We start from the raw sequence: 12,230 nt of genomic DNA, 5'->3' as shown, positions 1-12,230 counted from the left end.
TATAATCAGGAAAACTAACACAATATTCCCCACATCTGAGTGCGCCCTTAGTCCCACTCATGTTCACTCAAACACCTGAATAGGCTTTATAAGTTATGCATGGCAATTTTTCCATGTTGCAGACATAATATGTAGTGCAAGAACACACTGTGTGAAACCTCTGCGGTGTGACCTTCTGTGCTTCTGTCTAAACGTATTGATTACTTTTCAATATGGTGCTGCCTGCAAACATGTTACTGAAATGACCCCTTCTGATGTGTGCCTATATACATGTATGCAAACTTTAAAGTGTAAGGACTTGCATATGCTTATCACCGCCATAACACCAATTTAGCTCAATAGCTAAATTACGTCTCACACATATATGAGCAATAAGTGAAATAAATAATCTGTATCCCCTCCCCACATGGCTGGGGCTCCAGAAAAGAAAGTTTGAAGGTACTAACTGAATATGAATGTAGCTGGTAACACTGAAGCTTAAAGGTTTTATTTTATAGGAAGTAGTACACTTTACTGACTATTTTTAATCCCCATAAACACTCAGTGTATCCAGTAACAATGACCCTTATGTGGAAGAAATTAAGCTGCTCTGGATTCAGACTCACTGTAGCTTTGTTGCTGTGGCATTAATCCCACAAAACATCCCCTGCCTTTTTGGTTTCGTTCATCCCCTGGACAACCACATTATATAAACAAACTCCTGCTCCATTCCCACTGATGGAAAATTGGTCCATACCTACGATGCCAGAAGGCCTCCATTGATCAGCTGCCAAAAGTACAAAATGGTGTCAAAGCATCTCTAAGAGGCTGGATGACAACATCACAACAACCCAGTACTACAAACTGTAAGTACAAAGATGTGTTACATGCATATGCCAGGGATTTACAAAGAAGCACTCTTGGATTTGTTTGTCTTTTTACCCATGGCTCAGTTTTTCACTCTGTTTCTTACTAATAGTGGAAACTGCTACCTGTGGAAATCAAACTGCATTTTACTACACATGTTATTTAAAACAACAACTCTGATTCTTAAACTTATATTGCCCTATTTTACATTCACGGTAAAGAAAAGCGTGGCAGGATTTACTACTGGTGGAGGCGGGGAACCAAACTATGGTAGAGAAGTGTATAGAAAAAGGATTTCTATTCTTAGCCAGTTCATGATCAATGCTGAATACCACCTGGGATTAACCAACACTGTGGACACTTGAACAAAAGACCACAAAATAATAATCAGTGTATTATTGGTTCACCATTAGGATGGTCCATCATTGGACTGACATGCATCTGGAGTCCACACAGGTAACATATTCTCTCTCACTCTAGGATACCTGGGTCATCGGTATCATAAGAAGAGCCTGTTGACACATCTAGTCTAGTATCCTGTTTTCACAGTGACCTACCAGATGCTTATTGGAAGCCCAGAATCAAGACCTGAATGCAGCAGCACTCTTGCCACTTGTGATTCCCAGTAGCTGGCAATCAGAGGCATGCTGCCTCTGACAGGAGGAGGAGAACACAGTGATCTTGGCCAGTAGCCACGGAGAACCTTTTATCCTCCATGAATTTTTCTAATCCTATTTTGGATCCAAGATTATGGCCATCACTGCTTCTTGAAGGAACAAATTCCAGAGCTTAACTGTGCACTGTGTGAATACAACAGTGTTATTTTGTGCTATATCTTCTTGCCAAATGGTAAGGAGAATTTCACCACACATCAGAGACAGCTGCCAAGGAACCTTGGACAGCTAAACCATGGACCTTCTGCATGCAAAGCAGATGTTCTCATGGGATTCTACTAAACGGGGGGAAAGGTCCCCCACCCCACTGAACCATAATATTCAACCATATCTCCGATTTTTTTCTTTCTTTTTTGTAGAATCTGTTATGAGGTATAATATTTATCTCTCATTTTTGTGTGTGAGAGAGAAACTGCTCCCTCTTCTAGTGTTTTACTTTGTCCCCCACACAAGAAAAAATCCTGAGGATACTCATAGATATTTTGCCACTGATCTACTGCCCTTCCCCAGTTTCCATCACCACAGCTGCAATTTTAAATTAGAAACTTTCATACCATTGTAAAAAGAAAGTGATATAAAAATAGAGATCATCGTGAAATTCTATTTTATTTATTTGCCAATAATAATATCTTGCAACATTTTAAAGCTCTTTTTTGTTTGAATGCAAACTCCTTCCTCCGTAACACTGCCTCGCTGTTTTTATCTTGCAGTGTCTGTGATAATCCTGTGTCTGTGAAATTGCAATCTGTTGCCATGGAAATGGATGGGATGCCACAATTGTATGTAGCATAGGACTTCACTTCAAGATCAAGGATGAGGAGATGAGTTTCCAGAGAGCTACATCAGTGACTATATTTTTATACAGCTGTCTGGGCAAGGGTTAAATTCAAGGTGGCATGGATGCTTAGGGGTGTACAACACTGGCAAGGGATCTGAAAAAGAAATGATGGGATGAAGTTGGAAATAGATGCCTGAAATTGGTTATTTTACGTGTTACAGGGACCTGGAATATTTGTCAGTGATCCTTATTCTTTGTCAGAACAGACGAAGTAAATGCGTGAATTTAATTAAAGCTACAATCCAAAACCCATTTACCTAGGAATTGTGCATACTGTTACACTACACAAACATTCTCAAGGAACCACTGGGATTATATAAGTGGTTAGGGAAATTTTATCTACAGAGTGGCGTGCAGAGATGGATAGTTCAGTAGGTAGAGCATAAGACTCTCAATTCTAGGGTTGTGGGTTCAACCCTCACGTTGGGCAAAAAAACATCCTGCATTGCAGGGGATTGAAATAGGGACTTTGTGGTCCCTTCCAACTCTAAGATTCTATGATTATATGATTCTAAATGTGTGTTGAGACAAAAACAGGAAGTGACAGGAGAACACTTAGGTATTGTTGGAGAGTATAATTGACAGGAACTGGGACTAGAAATGAGTTAATCTGTCCATTTCTGCATCTCCCAATTTTTATTTTTTTATTTTTTTCTAATCTTGAATTCAGTTCTCTACATTTCCACATCAGTTTGAGGGTGTGTTTTTTCAAGAAAAAGAAAAAGAAAAGAAAGTCCTTGTGGAAATTCATCAGGATTTCAGTGCAAATTTTTCGTAATACACATTTTTGTATGCATTTTGTATATCTAATGCTCACTTTTTGAAAAGCAGTTTCTCCTAATATAGTGCAGATTTACAACTCATTTTCACTAATATTCATTATAGACATCCTTTACCATAGCACGTGGGTTTTTGTAGCACTACCTGGCTGGAGAACTCAATTGCACACTATCAGAGATGAGTGAATTTCAAAAGGTAGCTGTGTTTTGATTCAAATTGTTTAGAGAAGTTTGAATTAGGTAAGCTCTCCTTTAAATGAGAACAGAATCACATTTCTCCCTCATCCCTAGTAGCTACCACAATTCCATTCATAACTTCAGCCACCAACCATGCCAATTATGAATCAACTGGAGAATGTGGCTGTTGTGCATGTTGCCATCTAAAATGTGGAACTAGCACATTCTCAGTAGCCCCTTCAAGCATTGAGAATCCATGAGTACCAAATGCCTGCACAAGGCTTCTGGTAGATATGTTCCTACTTTGCATGTGTAAATATTCTGCCCTGCAATTATTCTGGAAACAGCTGCCCTACTTATATTCCCTGATCATCTAGCCTTATATGACAAGGTGAAATAAAGGAACTGGAAGTTGGCAAAATAGAGAGTTGATGGCCACATAATGTGTGCTTTGGCGCACATTCTTTCATGTGATACATTCTTTCACATAGATCTTGGTCTAATTATTACCCAGATTTGTCTTGGATTGTTGAATGAACATATTACATCATTTAGGATTAGCCATTTGAATCAGAAGCTAATCTATCTCTGATTTAAGTGTGTCAGATCTCATTTAATGATTGGATTGCAGAAAGAATATGTATTGAGGAAACCTTAGAAGTAGAATCTTCTCTTATTGATCTAGAAGCAGATTAATTTTCTGCTGATTCTGCTGCTTCCTTCTCAATTAGGGATAATGGAGGATGAAAGAGACTGTGATGAGAAAGGAAGATAATCTCATCCCATTATCAATTCCCTTGGATATCAGAGTCTCTAAAAACCTTCACCAATGCTCTGCCATGTAGGTAGTGGAGGAAAAGAAGAAGGAACACAAGGGCATCATGACAGCATAAAATGGAGCAATAAAGGAGTCTCTATACAATTACCTGAGAGTTGAGTAATTTATAATCGTGCCCAGGTGAGACGAACAAAATGGATGAGGGCTGATAGTGCAGTGGGTGACAACCAGAGACCCACTCCAGCTAGGAAGCAGGTAGATAGGCTGGCTGCTGTGACTAGTAAGAAGTACAGCATGGGACAGCCTTTCCTAACCTGACTAACAAAAACATTCATCCCTGGAACTGGCCCCGCCAGTGCATTCACACTGCACCAACCTCCCCACCACCTAAACCTCTCCACCCCAAGAAGCAAAAGCAGCCCAGCTGTCAGGAAGTTAGCACAGCTGCTCTGCCCCACTCAGGGAGCAGCTTTTCATAACTTCTGAAAAAGCCAACATGAGCACAGACTGAATGTATATGCTGTGTGTATCACCAGGGCCCACATACACATACAGAAACTTCCAGAAGTCGTACCAGTCCAAACACATGGAGAAGGGAGGAGCTAACGGACACGATCCATTTCCTCCAACAGTATACCCAGTTGTACATCCTAACATTTACATTAAGAAGTGCATATTAACAATGAAGGCTGCAAAAGCACAGATACGATCAAAGCAGCAAGGCCTCCTATTTGGTAATGTTTGAATACAGCAAGGATGCTTAGACTGCAGGAAACTGACACAAGCAACTGCACAGGACTGTAACCTAAGTCACTCTTTCTCTATCTGAAGAAACCAGAGCACCTAACAACTTTAATAATGAATAAGATACAAATCTCTTAGGTTAAAAAGAAAAAGAGCTGCGTCTTAAATTTTGTAGCTTTCAGTCAAAACGAACGTTGCTTAGCAACCACTGTACATGATCCACCTGGCTGACCTCATTAAAAGACCTGGGCCAGAGCTGAAGCGTGGCAGCATTTGACTGAAAGCAGAAGAGGCTTGGCCAGGAGATAGCAGGAAGGGTGTTCAGCACCACACCAGCAGCTGGGCGCCTGGTGACATCTCCATGCTTAGAGGAAATGACCCATATGCTGCAGAGGCAAACAAACAATCACATTGTCAAGAAAGTTATGGAACTGCCGACACTGTTCACCACCACTTCAAAAGTCGGCAAAAACCATCTAGCTTTCAAGCAGCAACTTCATCAGTAAAAACAGTTTTAGCATTTTCTAACAATAGGCATTCTTTTGAAGAGAAGTCCTAATTCTGACAGCTGGTATTTAGGTTTAATTTATTTCTTACAGTTTAAAAAGAAAGTCGTAATTTACCATTTTACATGGACAGGATTAATTTCTTTCTTTTTTGTATTATTGCAATCTGTATCTAAATACCCATGGAGTTGAACCCTTCAAGGAGCGTCTGGTCTGCTGCTTGTGTTTACTGAGGAAGAATGGGAGAGGGCAAGAAGCTTGCATCATGCTATTTCAGACCATGGAGCATGGCCTTTTTGGAAATCTGTATCTAAATACCCATGGAGCTGAACCCTTCAAGGAGCGTCTGGTCTGCTGCTTGTGTTTACTGAGGAAGAATGGGAGAGGGCAAGAAGCTTGTATCATGCTATTTCAGACCATGGAGCATGGCCTTTTTGGAATGGAAGCACTCTGCGGTTGTGCTGACCACCCATTACTGCTTGAATGGGGACCTGTGCTCCTCTGAATGTTGTTAGACTCCTACTCCCATCAGTCCCAGCCAGCAGAGCCATGGGAACTGGAGGAGAGCAACAGCTGGCGATGCACAGGTTCCCCATTCCTGCATCACTGCAACAGGTTCTCAGTGTAAAAACAAACTCAGAAGAATACACAGCTTAGTACAGGGATCGGGGATCTGTGGCTTTCCATGTGGTTTTGGACTGCAACTCTCATCATCCCTGGGAGTTCACATCCATGGCCACATCCATGGCTTTTTAGACCAACAATTCTATTAGTTTTAACAAATATTTAAATACAAAATAAATGTGTCCTCTGACATTTAATTGATTTCCCCAAACTATCAGGGTTTTCCCACCCTGTCTCCTCTCAGTTTCTCCATAACCCAAAAGAGGTAGTTTAATTGGTTCTCTAGACTGACACTTGTATAGTGCAGATAAAAATCATATTGTGTAAAAGCTATGAAAGAGGATGTTTTTTCATCTTCCCCAACTCAAATAAATACCAGCTGAACCAATTTCCTGTACATTTGGAGATAAAGAATTCTCCCTTAGTTAGAAGAACGTGTGTTTAGAAATTGCAGAAGCTTCAGTTCAGTGTGTTGTTATAAGAAGGGCTATTTATAATTGAAAATATAGTCTGCAAAAATGGATAGATCATGGAAGAAAAGATTAATACGGAAAAGACAGAGGGAAAGAATGAAACAAGGACAATTAGGAAGGGTTTTTAATTTCAAATTTTTCCACTGTATTTTCCACTGGTCCCATCACCTCCTGGTAAATAGAAGGGGATTTCTTGGGTTCCATGATCACTGCAGATGGTGACAGCAGCCACGAAATTAAAAGACGCCTGCTTCTTGGGAGAAAAGTAATGACAAACCTAGACAGCATCTTAAAAAGCAGAGACATCACCTTGCCAACAAAGGTCTGTATAGTTAAAGCTATGGTTTTCCCAGTAGTGATGTATGGAAGTGAGAGCTGGACCATAAAGAAGGCTGATTGCCAAAGAATTTATGCTTTTGAATTATGGTGCTGGAGGAGATTCTTGAGAGTCCCATGGACTGCAAGAAGATCAAACATATCCATTCTTAACGAAATCAGCCCTGAGTGCTCACTGGAAGGACAGGTCCTGAAGCTGAGGCTCCAATACTGAAGCTGAGGCTCCAATGGCCACCTCATGAGAAGAGAAGACTCCCTGGAAAAGACCCTGATGTTGGGAAAGATTCAGGGCACAATGAGAAGGGGACGACAGAGGACGAGATGGTTGGACAGTGTTCTCGAAGCTACTAACATGAGTTTGACCAAACTGCAGGAGGCAGTGGAAGACAGGAGTGCCTGGCATGTTCTGGTCCATGGGGTCATGAAGCGTCAGACACGACTAAATGACTAAACAACAACAACAACAATGAAACAAAATGGTTGGCTGTTCTGGCTGTTTGGGAGCCTGACCTTGCCCACAATAAAATTTAAAGGCAACTGATTTCTGTGGGGAAATATCCCACTCAGTGGATCATTGTCCTGCCAAAACAGAGTTCAGCCACTACTGTATAGTGGTCAGAATGTTGGATTTGGACCACAGAGATCTTGATTCAGTTTCCAACTCAGCCACTAAGTGCACTGGATATCCTTTGGCAAGTCACTCTTTCTCCACTGCAGAGAGTTGTTGAAAGGCTAAAATGTTGAAAGAATAAAGCCCATAGATTCTGCCCCATGAGCTCCTTGAAGAAAAGGTGGGGAAGAAACGAGATAAACACATTTTTGAATATTACAAATGCTTTTGTAATATTTGATTTTATGGTAAATATATTTGTAATGTATTTTTGTTGGTGTTTGTCCTTTGATGCTATGGCCTGTCGGCTACGCAAATAAAGTCTATTCTATTCTATTCCCATAGGAGGAGAAAAAAGGTTTATATTTTCATATAGCAGAACTGCATTTGTTCGTGTGCAATTTTTTCTTGAAATACACACAGAAGGCAAACTTAGAAAATTTACAAAAAATAATAATAGAGCAGCCTAGGAAAGTGTCTATAAAGAAGATTCGCTCAGGAAACAAGTTTAAATATAAGGTGGTAGAATTAAAATAACAATTGGATACTGGTGTATCTTTTACATCACAGGAGCAAAAATCTTTATTATTACTATTATTATTCTCAAATACCTTTTACAATAATTCCAACTTTAGCCCTCCAGTTTCATTTGTTCATGGTTGTACCAAGGTTCTGTGATGTAATTTGTAATGCTGGTTGATCACTTCCAGCAAGTTGTTGTTGGCAACCATCCATCTCAAGAGACAATGCAGTGCACCTCTGGGAGTGAAATCAAACCACTGCATTAACAGCACCAAAGAGACCTCCCCAGGGCACAAGCCTGGGCAGTGCAGAGATTCTGGGGTGCCCAGACAACAAGAGCCTCCCTCTCAGCCTTGCTGATGTGGTCCAAAGGAAAGCATAGCAATACATTTGGCACCAGCTTGGCTGCAAGGTGACATCCAATTGTCTTAGGAACTCCACTCCAGATTTGTATAGGGTTTCCTCATCAACTGTTTCTTCTCTTTGCCACAAGGCAGTGGTAGTTTAGGATAAGAGCTTTTCTTCTCCTTTCCAGGTTGATGAGCCCCATCTGCCCTTCACTTCCCTCTATAGCACGTTCCGAAACCACCTTCTTGATTGTTGGGCCCACTATTGGTTTCATCCGCTCAATCCACCGGAGCCTGCATGCAGGAGAAATCCCTAACTCACCAAGGGTTTGAGACTCATCAGCCACTGTCATCTGGTTTAGCCAGCCAGTCAAAGCCATTCCTGAGCTGTGCCTGCTGTCACATGGTGACAGCTTCTAGGAGCCACAGGTGATAGGTGAGTGCAGGGTGGGGACCAAAGGTGTACAAATTACCCCAGAAGGAGCATGATGTGTCCTTCACCAGAGGGACTACCCCTCCCCCAACTTACCATAAGCCCTTTTTACCTACTTCCACCAAGAAAAACAAAAGAGCATTTGCACCAATCTTGGGGAAATATCTCTAAGTGCACTGTTTGTCCACAGTACTACCCTTCCATTTGGCTCTCATAAACATGAGACGTGGTTTATTTCAGCCAAATCCTACTAGTGCCCTTTTAAAATCTGTTAAACAAAACCAGGTGGTATTCAAAGGACAGGAAAAGTAATTGTAGAAGTTCAGGACCCTCTCTAAGTGTCAGCATCCTTGTAAAATGCAGCTGAACATTACATCATATCTATTGTGTAAACATCACAGCACTGGATAAAGGCAACTCTCCAGCGAGCTTGGCAGCCTGCTCTACCTTTCATTTTGTTTAATAGGCCCCGTTGTCTGGTTATGTCCATTTTCCTTCACTGTTCCTTCAAAATGGATTACAGCACAATAAACGTCAGATTGTCAAATGGACTTCTCTGGCCTCAGCTGGTGCCAAATCGCAAGCCATTCAATGCCCTGAAAGAGGGATACTGAGGTAGAAGAGCAAAATTAATTCCTTACAAAAAACATTCTTCTTTCCCTAAAAGACAGGAAGGAAACATGACCCAATGGCCAACTTCTCCCTTTGCCTTCAGTACTCTAAAATGTCTATGCCAGCTACACCCCCAACTCAGCTTGGCTTGCCTTCATATGGTTAGTTGTACAAATAAGAAATCCTGGACAGATTGTGATCAGATTGAGTTACAGCTGGGCACCATCTGAACACTTACCTAGAGATGAAATGGTGGCTCGTTGGCTGACATTAAAACAAGCTTGAAGTTCATGACACACAACACTGTGGTCCCAAAGCACACATTGCTACCACCATAGGCAAAGGCATTTTAAAATTTCTCTGGTGAGCGATATGAGCTTTCATTTTCCCCTGGTCTCATTCCTCAGCATTCTTGCCTGTCTGTTGAGTTCAGCTGAAATCTAACTGAATTCCAAATTCCCTTAAAAATATCAGTACGTATATCCTATTAGAGATCAAAAGGTGACAGAAAACTCTCTCTACAAAACAAATATTAATGCAAAAGCCTCCAAGCAACCATTCTTTGTATTGAGGCAATTTTCCTACTGCTGCTTTCAAGTGATTTACTCTTATTTCATAATTGTTATAATTGTTTTAAGTTACCCTTGTTGGTCACCTTAAGTTCAACTGAAGAAGTTTGGAGTGTAAACTTTTTTAAAATAAATTAAATTGATAAACTAAGAGTAATTTGGTCCAAATGTTTGTAAACTGTAACTGTGGAGTTTTGAGGAGGAGGAGGAGGAGGAGGAGGAGGAGAAGAAATACCCTACCATCTGACTGGGTTGCCCCAGCCACTCTTTGTGCCTTCCAGTGTATAAAGAAGCATAATAAAACATTACACATTAAAAAGCTTTTCTATACATAGGGTTGCCATATTTCAAACAGTGAAAATCCGGACAGAAAAGTTGTTGTCTTCTAAAGGTTATATAGCAGAAGTGGTGCAAGATCCAGTGTGAAGCTGACTGAATATCAGAGTGTATAATTGTTTCTATCATATGGCAATAAAGGCAGGAAGAAATATCTGTATTGCTGCCTCTATTGCATGCTCAAGAAGCTACTCAGCAGAGCTCTTTTGTGTGGTAAAGAAGGTGCTGTCCCCTGCCCCCAGGTAATGGGGTGTTAGAATCATCCAAGGCCTGCTACAAGTCTGCTAGGTACTCTGAGAACAAAATCACTTGACCTCATATGATACTTGAAAGTCTGCAAAAAATAAGCCTTCTGCATATTTTATTCTAACTGCAATAATGTGATCAGCACGGTTCTTTTCTATTGTTTGTCTTGCTTGTATGTTGTTGTTTTTGAAAACTCAATAAACACAAGCAGTCTGCAATTCTGAACCAAATCTAAGGGTTATTTGTCCTCAATTTTCAGAAGTAAAATGTCTGATTCCCAAAAGATCAACATGACATGTTCATATGCACACATACCAAAAGTAAATTATAAAAGCAAAATTATGAGACCCTTAGCACTGTAGGCTATCCAAAGGATTTTAAAGCACAAGTAGCAAAACTTTTAAACTGGTGCTGCCAAATATTTTGTGAACTTTATACAAATGTCTGGTTGTATCCACTGAAAGCTATCCTGTCATAAAAGATCATAGACAGTTACCGTGATTTTAAAATGGTCTTCTTTGATGATGTTTTCTTATGAATAATGCACTCCTGTGAGGCAGTCAAATTTATATATAACTATGTCCTAAGACCAAAGAAATTTTTAGCTTTTCTGACGTTAGTTTTATATAAATCTGATTGATGGTGGGGAAAAAGAAGAATGCACCATGAAACAGAAACAAGAAAAGGTCAGCATGCAGTAACACTTCCAGAATTGTATAAATTCTGTGTACACTAGTTGCAAAATGAGCAAGTTAAGCCACTTGATTTGAATGAGTTGAACCAATCCAATGGGTAGACAGAGCCTCGTGTCTTTAGTGTAGTCAGGAACCATGTTATCATTGCATTGACTTCTCCTTCTATCAGAGCCAAGAAAACTCCTCCTTCTCTGCTATCATTTCTGGTTTAATATTCCTTCTAGGTCCACTGTGGTGTATAGGTTGTACTCAATACTATGCAAGAAGAGTGCAACTGATCCAACAGATATTTCTCTTCCCCTCCTCTTCCCTGCAACCCCATCTATTCCCTAAAAAATCTCTCTAGATAGTTGAGGGGACCTAGGAGGCATTGTGAGATGTGCCTTACAGGGCTTCAGCGAGGATGAGGAATTATCCAATGTTGGCAGAGGGTCTTGCACGAGCAGAGCAGAGGATGAGAGCATTTTATCTGCCACCCAGAGTAGAATGGATAAATGGAAACTTGGAGCCAGATTCAATGAACTGTTCCTGCTATCAGAAGCCCATGTAAGGACTTTCACTTTGAGGGGGGGTTCCTCCCTCTTCTTCCCCGTCATGGTATACCCCCCCCCCCAATGGCTCAAAGGAAGAAAGGAAGGAATTTAAAAGAAGGAAGCTAAGGTAATGTCACTGCTAGTAGTGGACCTCCCAAAAAAACAGTTAAAGAATTTCTCCGCTTCCTATGGAAATTCCCCAAATTTCTTTGCCAACAAAGAAGAATTTTGAGAAGCCATTTCTACACAGCTCTATGCGTTATGTTGCCGCTTTCTTCTTCTTCTTCTTCTTCTTCTTCTTCTTCTTCTTCTTCTTCCATTAGTTGACTGTGCAGTGAAGATGCAGAGAATCAGTCTCTGATTCACTCTTCTAACCCATCTCAGCGAGTATCATTTTCTTAAAAGAAACAAGACACCAGTGTAGGCAGCAATGACAGCACGACTGTGCCAGTAGAAGATCAGCAATGTTTTGCTTCAACTCTATCCCTGCTCCTTCCTGTCCCTGTCCACTTTCACTACTGAACATGGAACAAACATTTGAAAAGGTTATGG

This window comes from Podarcis gaigeae, assembly GCF_964106915.1.
Source record: "Podarcis gaigeae genome assembly, chromosome: 7".
In the NCBI taxonomy this organism is placed as follows: Eukaryota; Metazoa; Chordata; class Lepidosauria; order Squamata; family Lacertidae; genus Podarcis; species Podarcis gaigeae.
The sequence above is the reverse complement of the archived record's forward strand: the minus strand, read 5'-3'. Positions refer to the sequence as shown.